The sequence below is a fragment of the Sparus aurata genome, chromosome 4, assembly GCF_900880675.1.
Source record: "Sparus aurata chromosome 4, fSpaAur1.1, whole genome shotgun sequence".
NCBI lineage: Eukaryota > Metazoa > Chordata > Actinopteri > Spariformes > Sparidae > Sparus > Sparus aurata.
Window position 1 is genome coordinate 19,944,746 of NC_044190.1, and position 12,773 is coordinate 19,957,518.

The 12,773-nt window shown below is 39.4% G+C and overlaps 1 long non-coding RNA gene across 1 annotated transcript; it reads left to right on the forward strand.

Annotated features, from left to right (window-relative positions):
* The first annotated feature begins 272 nt into the window (after positions 1-272).
* LOC115580602 (uncharacterized) lies at positions 273-2,115 on the forward strand. Its single transcript, XR_003983880.1, has 3 exons — positions 273-634; positions 1,761-1,889; positions 2,055-2,115. It is a non-coding gene; the product is annotated as an uncharacterized LOC115580602 (long non-coding RNA).
* Positions 2,116-12,773: the final 10,658 nt, after the last annotated feature.

Here is a 12,773-nt window from a genome sequence, read left to right on the forward strand (position 1 = left end):
CATACTGTCAGATAGTGTGCAGTAAGATGTTTGTTTTTTGTTTTTTTTCAATCTTGAAGCTTCTTTAGGGGAAAAATGTTGAACAAGAATTTGACCTGTTGATAGTCTCTACTTAAAGGAACTAAGGGCAGGATTTGTGAAAAAATAAACATTCATTATAAGTATTTTAATGCTAATGGGTGATGAAGCGTTCAAAACCAAAAAGAATGAGCCCACACACATATCTCCCCATTGCCTTGAACAGGCTGTGTGCTGCACGATGTACTGCTATTCGGGGTCCGAATTTCCCGCGCAGCCCTGCGGACGTGACGTTATTTGACGCTGAATGCGCGTCCTCGACGGCTTGGAGACCGGAAGAAGACAAGCGCGGTGGACCGGAAATACTGTTTGTGTTGTTATGGACTCTGCTACGGCCGGAAAACGACCCACCACCAAACAAAGTCCACTAAAAAGTAATACGAAGAAGAAAACGAAGGTTTTTATCAGTAGCAAGTCGTGAGTCTAAAAGAAGTTATGACTAAAGCCGGGCTGGCACGCGAATATACATTGGATATGCCTTCGACTCATGGAGGCAGCTTCAGCTTGAACTGGGACTGAAAACGGATGCTGACATGGCTAATTTCCTCGTAACCAGGTAAGAATACATTACAGGTCATTTTTAGAGCTTGATTTGAAAATCTTATGAGATCACCGAGGACTCGGAGTGAGCTAAAGTGCAAAGTAGCGTCAGCTTCTAACGTAGCGTTAGCGGCTAACGTAGCGCTAGCCGCTAACGTAGCGCTAGCCGCTAACATGTAACTTAGTCCACTGCTTGTAACCCTGAGAAGTTACAGACTGCCATTTTCCAGGGTCCTTCAGTCTGAAACCGAATAGTTAGAAATATGCCCTTTTAGATATGGGACCGAAAGCCCAACTTGTATCTGGGAGGTGACGTTAGCAGCTGGCTGTAGCAACAGGCTAACGGTTTGTTTGGGTCTATGTAGTCATATTAGCCGCTAGCTATACACAGCGAGCCGGCTTCCCGGCTGCTCCGTGAGTGTAGGGGATACGGCTATCAAGTCAATTTTATTTATATAGCCCAAAATCACAATCACATTGCCTCAGTGGGCTTTACAATCTGTACAGTGAAATATATCATACACACAGCACCAGCTCCCGTCTCGTTCCTGTCCCTGGTAAATACAGTATTTGGGGTGTACAGTAACGGTATTTACAGGCTATGGCTTGGGGGCTATTGTGTTGACGAGTTGATGATACTGTTGTGATGTAGCTAGCTGAAGAAAAGGCAGTTTAGAGCTAACCGTGAAGTGCACAATGTAAAAGAGCTCAGGTGGTGCTATATAATAATTGATATTGTGCGTGTCTACAGGTCTGATAAAGTTATTATTATTGTTATTATTATTACGACCTTGCTTGTGAAGCACATCTGTGTGGTTGAGTCCTTTGGGGTGGGTGGGCTAAAAGAGTGGTCTCAACTCATCAATAGAGCTTTTAGCCTTTATTTTCCTCGTGTTGTACCTTACACACAAGATTGTTCCAGACATTATACATTACGTTGTAAGTAAAGCAGGAGAAATTGTTTGTAAAAGTGAAACACACAATAGTACTGACTGAGGCAAGTATTTTGATATTATTATTGTTACAGGCAAACATGCATGGCCATAGTTGTTCTGACCAAAGAGAAAAGACACCAAGGTAGCAAAGTCACAGCCAGCTTGCTGACTGAGACTCTAACTTTTTAAAATATTGCTGTTTTCCAGCTATCAGAAGAAGCAGACTCCTGAAGCTGCTACTCGGGGAAGTAAGGAGATGAGAGCATCAACACCCAGCAAGCGAACAGCTGCTAAACTCTCTCATCGATTATCACCAATTGAACCAGTGTCTGAGGGGTTAGTATGTTTTCACTTTCTAAGTTTTGGTCATTAGGAATTTCAATCTTTTCAGAATATAGACAAAACATTGTAAAATGTTATAATATAACATAATAATTACCAGTTTTGATTATGGAGCATTGGTATGTATTCTAACGCTACTGTTCTCTTCTCTCCACAAAGGCCTCAGCTACATGATCCAGAGACGTGAGCAAGAAAAGAGAGAAGACAAGACCGTCTTGTTTACCACACATTTATTTTATTATAAACATGTAAAAAAAATACAAAATAAAACTTTGTACATACTGCAAATTTGAAAAATACTGTAAACTTTGAAAATAAATATAAAAATATATAATGTACATAAATAGTTTTTATTTTTGGATGAAAGTGGAATCTTTGGCTAAGAAATTGTTTTTTTTTTTAGGTATTGTGGTCACAGGGACACAAAACAGGAGAAAATATCAGTCAGGCACCCTAAACGGAGCTTCTTTGTAACCTGTGTAGTTTGCAAAGGGGTCAGGGAAGTTTAACCAGATACGAAGAACACAGCAGCTTGGTATCGGCCTTCAGTTCCCTCTTCTCTGATGCCCATCCTGCCAGATCGTAAATCGCCGGTAGGAAGCAAACCGAAACTCTCGGTTATCGCTGCCCACATCTTGGCTGTCCTCGAGAGCAAAGATGTTGTTCCACGTCATCCTAACCAGACGCAGTGTACCCTCATCCAGGCAGTACATCTCCATGTGTGCCACTCCTTCCAGAGTCAATTCCAAATCCTGAAACAAAAAACATTGAGAACAATACTAATAAGAATAACTTTAGTAATCCTCAAAGTGATGTTTTGATTTTATTTGATGTTATTTTTATTCTGATTCAACTTAGTATAATACCAGTCATGACATAATGACATTTGTGTTTTCCTTGTATTTACTTTGTTATGGCGCAGTACTATTTATACCATTTATATTGTCTTATAATGGAAATGATTTCACAAATGATCTCACTGGCACTGGCACATAACACGTGGCTTGAGATATTGAATCATACTATTGCTGTTACATGATAATGACTGCACACTAATGTCAGCTTGTTAGCAAGCTTTATCCAATGTTATAACTATTAGCTATGTTGGTAATTACCACAGTCAGAAATTTGCTGCAGCCACAAGCCAAATGCTCGTCAAACACCATAACATTGTTAGCAGTCACATTAGCTTCAATCACAAAGCAATGGTTATCGCTAGCTTGTTATTCACCGTGGCTGGTGAAATTTGAACTTTAGTAACCATTTGGCCAGTATAAGGTAAGCGTACTTTACATTACAACTGTCGTTTTGCTGAATTGATGCGCTAATGTTGTCAAAGAAACATACTAAAGCTGCACTTAGATAAACACTTAGTTTACTAACTTCGTCTCTTGAAATCATGCTGTTCGCTGATGTAGGCTACCAAGGTAGTTCCGCGAGGAAGTCTTGCAGTAAATGGTCGCGTGAACAGTGAGCAAACAATTAACCGTGTCACAGCATCAGCTGCACTGCTGTGAAGAGTTCATGCACGCTCCCGCGCCGGCTTGGCTGATGGCTGCAGTTACCCAAACGGCCGTCGTGTCGCTATTGAGTCTTATTTCGTGATCCTGCCCTAAGTTCCTTTAAATTAATTGTTTAATGGTAAAATAGCATCATAAATATGACATACAGCATAGAGCCAAGAACACACTGAAAGTTATATGTTTTAGAGACTAATACATGTTGGCACAGGAAAGGGTTGTTACTGTGGGTCTTGCTGTTATACATATAGAGAGTTAAGCAGTTAAAACCATGACAGCTGAGACACAAAACTAGATAGCTACTTATGAACTGACTAAAAGATTATTAATATTCTTTAAATATTAACCAGATAACTCCTTGTAATATGGAGGATATAGGCAGTTCTGCTCATACACTTAAGCAGGCAGGTATAAGGTAGGAATTGGGAGCCTAAACCACTACAACAATGTGAAACTTTTGCATACTAATATCAGCTGGGTGTGTTTTATGACGGCCTTGGACCATTGAGGGAGCATGAGTTGGAAAGCTGCAGTGAAAAATGGTGTTGGTGTGAAGATATAATAATCAGTTTCAAGTGTGAGGTTATGAAGGTTTCTTGTACACAATGTAGAAATATGATTGGACACAACAAGTCAGCTGGTTGAATAAACAGCTGATGAACCAGTGGCAGTAAAGCATGGGCTTCCTGAACAATGCAATACCTAATGGAATAGCTAATGTTTTGTATTAGATCAATTAAAGTTGTTTTTTTCGTTTCTTTCACGTTAACGTGAGAAAATTCACAGTAAAGATGGATCCAGTGAGTTTGTCTTTAAGTCTTATTTTTCTTCTAACAAGCTATCGAAACAGAAATTGAGTTATAACTTAAAAATAATAATGCATGATGCTTTGTATTGACTGCTCTAAACAGCGGTTTCTGTGGACAGCATTGGATGGGGGATACGTTTTTTTAAGTCTCAGTAAGAGCGATTGACACACAATGGTGAAGTTGGTCATATACACACACAAGAGCAAGGTCGGAGCAAGGCTGGGGCAACTACAGGGCAACTAATCAGCTCAGAGGTAATAACCTCAGCCAAGGAGGTTATGTTTTTTATTGTTGACTATTTGTTTGTTGGTTGGTTTGTCAGCAGAACTGCACAAAACTACACGATGGATGGATCTCGGCCCAGAACTGAATCCATTTACTTTTGTTGCTGATCAAAATAAATGGATGGATCCAGGGATTTTTTTTTTGTACGCATCCCAAGATACAGTGTTTTATGCCATTTCGTTAATTTCAAAGAGTAATGCATGGATCTAGATGAAAAAAAATCTGACATATTTAGGTGGTTGGTATTGATGAGTAAGTACAATTCGATTTGGATCCTAGATCTGGTGAAATTATGGTTAAGCAGCTATGGGTGGCTTAAAACTTAGTGTAGAAGTAAAACAGACCTACAGTATCAGGTCTAAGTAAGTAAAAGATATTGGACAAGGCTTGATTAAATTAAAGGGGACTGTTGGGCTTTGGTGAAGGTATGCGCCCCGCTGAGTACCACTCTGGTTTGAGATGAGACAGTGGCAAAAAAAACAAAAGGGAAGGGTAAAATGTTAAAAAGTGCCACCGAAACAGAAAGGTAGTACGAGGATCAAGACGCAGGGAAGCACAAGATTTTAAAAATGAATGGACAGACAGCAGTTTAATAGATATATTGATGCAAAACAAGAAGTAGAAAAAGAGATAACAAGTGAATCAAGAAGAGGATTGAATTCATCCTTGGAAATTACACATTTTGGTATGTGGAGATGAGAATCTGCACCATCGTTATGGGAATCTGCACCAGCGTTATGGGATCCAAAAACAAGAAAAAAAGGAGCCCTATTTAAAAATACCAGAATAGTACTTGACACAAACAGTGAGGCAGAAAAAATGTTTTCATCTTAATGGGAGACAAGGAGAATAAAAGAAGTTGTGGAACGTGTGCATTGACTCTTAGGTTAAGTAGAGAATTACTCTTCGCTATGAAATGTGAATACACACACACACACACATGCACACACACGCACGCACACACACACACACACACACACACACACACACACACACACAGGTGGCCTTAAAGACAGCCAACTGAAAAGTACAATACATTGGCCTCTTATCAAATATGCCTCCAGTCCAACTATTACAAATGAAAATGACACATTTCCTGCTGATCAAATCATTCCATTCTGTTGCAAAGCCCACTGGTTACATCAGCATCTCTTTTCACACACAGTGGGGTACACTGAACCGAGAACCTGTCTTGCATAATGTTAGATTTTTAGTCAGGATATTATAAATGAGGGAATTATTCATCGAGTCTGACATTCTTGCAATTAGTATGAACTGTATTAACAATATTACCAGTGTGTGATGAATACGCTATTTACATACAGTATGAGTATGTGCAGTAACAATACTCTGAGCAGGTATAGCAGATCTCAGTACAAGTAAGACATTATAGACTGAATCAACACCTGGAGGTATGATATGAATAAGGTGCATACACTGTAATTATATGTGCAGGACAGACTATGATTATGAATCAAACTGCAGTAAAAGTGGGATGGGCAGGAAAAGTATCCTATAGCATTATTATTACTTAGACTGCAAGCAAATTTTATTAGAAGCCTTTACTTTGAGCGGCTGGCCATGCACATGCAGCTTTTCATTCCACATATGTGTGTATATGTGGGGTATATACAAAAGTATATAAGAAAATATTTCATGTGGGATGTATGTCTCTATTTAGATAAGATATTCTTTATTTGCCTGAATGTCAAACTTCATTTCCAATTTACTATGTAGAACACATATCTGGCATGAAGAACTTGCACAGTTGATGAATGACTCCTCATCTTTGGACATTTGAACTGGCTGTTCAGGACGAAAATGAGAACATTATGTTACATTATGTTATTATATATAGTAGTCAAAGAAAGACTGGTTTTCGTATAACTCTCCACTACACAAGGTTATGTAGTGTGTCGGAGAAGAGATGCTGATGTCACCAGTGGGCTTTGACACAGAACAGAACAATTTGATGGGCAGTTTATCCATTATCATTTCTTTACCCATGAATTCCACTGGTTGCATTGTGCGTTGCAGAACCGCTGTTGGAATTTAATTGGCCTGGATGTTTTTTAATCTAATGTAGAATTCTGCTTTTATATTGGTACGGCATGCATATGATGTGTGTGCAGTTATTTCAAGCCTGTAGATATTGACCTTATTTAGAATCCGTGTTACGCTGTACCTTGGTCCGACCAACATGCAAGCATACTGTACAGTGGACACACAGGAATGTCAGGCGTGTGGGCAAAAGCAATGGGGCACTCCTCTGCCATGCTAATGGGCTGCTTTGAGGCATAGAAAGCTGCTTTCTCAGCTCACTGTGGCAACTGTGGGGAGGAAACTTTGACTCATCTCAGAAAAAAACATGTTTGCCATTTTTCCTTTTCTTCTTTGAGGTTGAGCATGTATTTTATGTCATTATGACTCTACTGAGGATTTAAAAACAAAAGAATAGAAATATCAATAGGTAAGTGCCATTAAATGCTTACATTTTTGTTCACGTGTTAGGCTAAAACAACATTCTCACACTCACTGTGTGGTAATGTTAAGTTTAGCCATAAAACATGCCAGACCTGTTAAGCATGACAGACCTACAGGCCTCTGTCTGATGAAACCAAGAGCAAGATGCTTAAATAAAAGATAAACATATAGGCCATACAATCTTCTTATCCTTCTTCTTGTACACGCTAGATTTACAGAGTGTCATACAAATCCTATAACACTATGATTCATAACAATGCACATAGTATCATAAATCAGTAAAATCTGGCAATAAGGTATTAGAGCCCAGGATGTATAGAGATTTGAACTGGGGTGCAGAACTATATACTGTAATAACTCTGGCTGCTTTCTTAACGAGTTACATGTCCGCTCCCTGTGCTAGCTAATTGTAGGTATGAGCAATAGCTCTTATAAAATTGCCCAGAACTTTACAATAAATAAGACACATTGGTGGTATTTTATTTTCTTATAAATGAAAACAGTAGACCTGTGTCACTTCTGTTCTCGCAAGAATTCAGGGCTTTATCTAAAGAAGTTGGCACAGAGACTCTCTGACACTCCCTCCGCTCATTCCTGCAAAATGTAGCCATTAATAAGGAAAAGAGAACACATTTATTCAGCTTGGTTGCACCTCTGTCCACAGTCTAGCCTTTCCCTTCCTTTCTCTCTCTCTTCTCCCTTTTTGCTCTCTCTGTCTGTATATGTGTCTGCCAATAATACACCAAATCATTTTGTTATGGAGAAAATAGGGAAGCATTATGTGAAGTTTTATTATGTCTTATAGCTGGGTAATAGGTATTATACACTTGTTAATTGGGTAGCTTGGGCATATCAAATGCTGCTGGTGCATTTGACTACCCAGGGGAAGCACAATAAAAATAATTTAATCAAGTTATGATAGTCATCACATTTTTTTCTTGTTACTTAGCCCAACTCTATTGAAGGTGCCTTCCAACATGCTGTCAAACCACAAGTCACACATTTTGTGAAACTAGAAAACAAGACATGGCGAGACAGCTGGTCTATGACCATCGGTAGATAGCTTAGCCACAGTGACAGAATTCTTGTCATCCGAGACTGACTCAAGAAATGTAGTCTGTTGGTGTTGGTGATTTTCTCTTTTTGACATTTGATCTGGAAAATATTTATATAATGATTTTTACAATTTGCCCTTCTGCTTTAATACATTAGTGGAAGAAGATATGTTTGGACCTTTATTCATGAGATAATGAATTTGATATAACATCCATATGTAAGATGCATATTTGATGTCTTGGTATACGTCTTTGTATTTCTATTATTTGTGTAATGTTTTGTGTATTTTTTTTCCTTAGTGTTTTGCTGATTATCAAGTTGGTTTTGGGGCGTATTGCTCAGGGCAATGAACCTGCCATCATAGAGCTTAACAGTCTATTGGTGTGCATGGTGTATAAATATGGGCTCCGTTTTTCTCAGACTGACCTGATGAAGATCCAAGTGGGATCAAAACGATGTCTTTATTAAAGTGTTTTGCTGTAGAAAGTGTTACCTTCTCTTCATATAACATTGGCCAACAATTTAAGTTGGTTTTCTACTCCTTTCCGCTATCTGTGCCTCTGTCTCTTCAACAGCCTCCAGCAATGCAACCTACATACTGAAAATCGTAAGTGTACCTAACACTAACCTGGTCACTGACAGTACACATCCCCAAACATAATTTTGCAATTTTTTCATCTAGTGATTGGAAGGTCATCAGTTCGAATCCCGGCTCCCCCTAGTTGCATGTCGAAGTGTCCTTGAGCAAGATCCTGCTCCTGATGAGCAGTTGGTGCCTTGCATGGCAGCCTCTGTCATGAATGGGTGAATGTGGCATGTGTTGCACAGCGCTTTGAGCTGTCGTTAGACTGGAAAAGCGCTATAAAAATGCAGACCATTTATGCAGCCCAAGATTACTCTGATAATGTTTGAAGAAATACGATTTTAGTATACCATAGTGATAGTGTGCAGCCATCCGTGCAGTGGTCCGGCTATGTGAGATTACTGTCACTCAACCCTCCAACTCTTAACAAAACCCATGTTGTTCCTGACTATAGGCTTGACTGACTAGAAGGTGAGAAAAAACTTGACAGTACAATGTATATTTCATAGCAAAAACCACAATCATGACTAAAAATACCCCAAAAATTGGGGGGAATTGCCCTGACATTTTCGAGCCAGCTGGTTGCCTTACGCTGCTAGCAGTTCTCCTAAAGTAACAACATAGAAACGATAGATTTCATCAGCATTTCCTCAGACCGGCTGACTGGCAACAGACAAAAACATTTTACGTTCTAAAGATAGGTTGGCCGATTGTACTTGTAAAGCAAAGGAGATATTTCATGTGTCAGTCAGTTTTACATTTACTGTCCTTTGAATTAACCCCAAGAGAAACATGGCTCCAAGTAAAATCCAAACATCACTCTATCAAATGAAAACTGACCTCTTCCCTGAGGCACCTACCATACCTGTCCTGTAAAACCAGAGTGAGAGAAAAAAAGGCAACTTTGTCAAACTTGCATCACTTTTGAAAGGAAGATCACAGTAAATATAGATTTTATTTTTATTACAGTGTGATTGGATGGTTCCATCTTTGTAAATAATGAGCATATTATTGGGGAAATGTGTTTTCTTCTTTTCAAAACTAGGAGCACTGACAGTGATGCTTGTTTGCACAAGTAATCGTTTTGTACTGCCCCATTACAGACCACACTGCGATGAGCCTTTTTTCTCATTTTCTGACTCCTTCACATAGTTCTGAGGCACAGTGTGCCCTCGAACAATATGTCCTTTAGAAGTAATAGAGGTCTGTGTTTTTTTTTCAGGAACTAGCAGACAATAAACCAGACCTTGCTGAGTTGAACAGTTTGTAATTCTTTCCCATACACAAAGTAAAATACCCCTATATTTAATTTGGAACCTCACTTCTATTCTATGTGTGTAGTTTGTCTGACATCGCAGACTCTTTGGTCTAACCACTAGTAATAAGTTAGATCTAATGAGTGAGTTAATTGTCGTGCCCATGTTGAGGCTGGTGGTTTTATTGAATCAGCATGGGTTAATGAGCTTGGCATTACACAGGGTGGATGTTTAGCTCTCTTGCTAATACTGCAGTGGTAATAGTGTTGCACTGTTCCGTAGTGTCAATTAGAGTTCAACCTTCAATTAAAAAGTTTAACCATTGCTTGTCAGACTGATGGGGATACATGCATAAGCTTCATCCATTCACTCACTCAATCATTCAACATCCGTGTTCCTACGCACAAGCATAGCTGTCCCTGCCCTGCACCGTATTACACGGCTGTCTAACGGCAATGTAAAGCACCAAAAATGTCAAATGTATCCAGTAGTATCGTCATTTGTCGCATTTTAAAACATGATGTGCTGTGGGCAAAACAAGCCTGTGTTTCTTGTTTTTTCTTTAAGAGGCAGCTGCTAAAACTGTATGTTTTGTTTGAAGCTTGATTTATGTTTCAGGGCTGAAGCTAAGTCAGACCTCTGTGTGAATGCATGCCCTACGTTTTAACATGATGCTCCACAGAAATGCAACTGCACTTCGGCAGAGCGAGGCAGACCACAGCTACTGCGATTGGTCTGCTTGGTACTGTAGCAGTTTCTGGCTTCTTCTCTGCTGCTTAGCAGTGGCTGTGGTAGTGGCTCTTAGCTGTGGTGCTAATACAGGGGTTTTTGACATGTAGTTTCTCCAGTAAAAACACCACCCTCTTTGGCTGTAGCAATACCTCCTGCTGCTCTTCTAGAATTAAACTCCTCCTCGAGAGCACTCTCTTCACTGAGTGTCTCTGGGCTAAAGACCGCTAACAGGCATGATGTCCAATTCTGCTGTGCCTGACCAGTGGACAGTCCACTGGTCTACTCTGCGAGTAGAGTACAGCTGGCAATCACCGCCACCAGCAAAGCAGACATGCCAACGCATACGTATAAATGCTCACAACGTCGTAGCCACTTGTGTAGGCATAGGTGCAACCATGAATCTGCTTTAAGTTTGCTGTCTGATCATTCAAAGCCAAAAGTCTGTGCAGCTGTTACCTTTTAGGTAACCTCGCTTTATGTTTGATTTCATGTACTTAAAAAAAATAAAACTCTTTCATTGCAGTGTACAAGTTGTATGAAATTGATCAGTTACATGCACCCCTGTATCATCTCCATTTAATGTTTTGTAATCAAACATTAAGGTTGACAAAGAGCAGTGAAGGGGATATTAATCTGTCATTTGGGTTTTTATTAGCTTGCAGAGTTAGTGACTATAGGTCGTACAATATGTTAGTCAATGTTGGTAAATTCTATACATTTAAAATGAAGATGTGCATCCTCTAAACAATGTATGCTGCAACATGTGCAAGAAATTGCAAAGGTTTTTTTTTTTTTATTTTGGTATCACAAAAGTACTTTCAAGAAGTATATTAATCTTAGTAGGTAATGCTTTAACATAAAGACTTACTGTTGGAGCCATAATCATGCTGCGATAATGTGAATGATGTAATTGTCTCAAATCATCAATCAGTCAGTAATGAAGTAATAAGTGTGTCAATTAAGTCGTCTGAGCGGACGCACCTCAGCAGCTTAAAGCATTGGCTTAGCTTCTACACTTTTTAAATATCGTCAACCTTGTAAAGTAACACATAACACTGACACACAGAGTGCAGAGACACCGCCAAAATTGTGTTCATTTTGTGTTCATCATTTTGCGTCTGTGTGCTTTTCATTTCCCTTCTCTGAGTCAGAATAAGTCTAACGAATTTTCAGCAGATGGGCTGAAAGCTCGACAATTCAATGGCATTAAGTCAGGAGCTGATGGTGGGTGGAGGTCAGCAGGCATGAAAACAAATATGTCTGGGCAGAAGACCAAGAAAAAGAAAAAAAGGACCAGCTTAACAATCTTCGTAATTCATAATTTTCCTGTTCAGTTAGAGGTTTAGAAGAAGGAATTAGTGATGTGGGGCGGAGGAAAAAAAGACGTGTCTCAAGATGTGAGGGAGTGGCAGGAGACCTGGATCTACTGCTGTGTCATTACTGATGAAGGTCTTTACGCAGGGCAGTGTGCAGCTGTGCTCAAAAAACACCTTCAAGAAAAAACTTGATGCGGGGGTTTCTCTGTAATGCTTGTGTTCATGCGACTACATGTGGGGGTTGAAGTTTCAGGGTCAAGACAGCACAAACATCAAAAAAGAAAAAAAAGGGGGTGGGGGGGTGGGGATGGAGGGACATATACGGAAGCTGCATGCTGATATGATTTTCTTGTTTTTCTTTTCACTGCAGCTTCCCTGAAAACTTACACATGTTTAAGTGTTATGCACCTCCTTTGCAATGTATTTTAAAATATTTTAATATTTAATTTACAATTTCACATTTGGTTTCTGGAATCCACTCTTCAACAAAACTATTAGTAGTTTGCACGTGACTCTTCTCTTATAAAAGCACATTTTATGCTGCATATATCATGTTAAATTGGATTTTTATTTAGCCCTCACTACACTCAGTCATGCTTTCCATGGGGTCTGTAGAAAAAAATAGTCATAGATATTGATGTAAAGATATACCATCCAAATGTCCTGTTACTGTTTTCATGAATGAAGCTCCTATTAGTACTGCTGCATATGTATTCATCACAGCCATCCCAAAATAACCCAGGCCTAATTACTATGCCACCAGTGAGGGATGTTTGTTATGAAGAGATCCTTTTCTACAAGCGATAATCCTGTTGTACCACCGAAACTACAATGTTT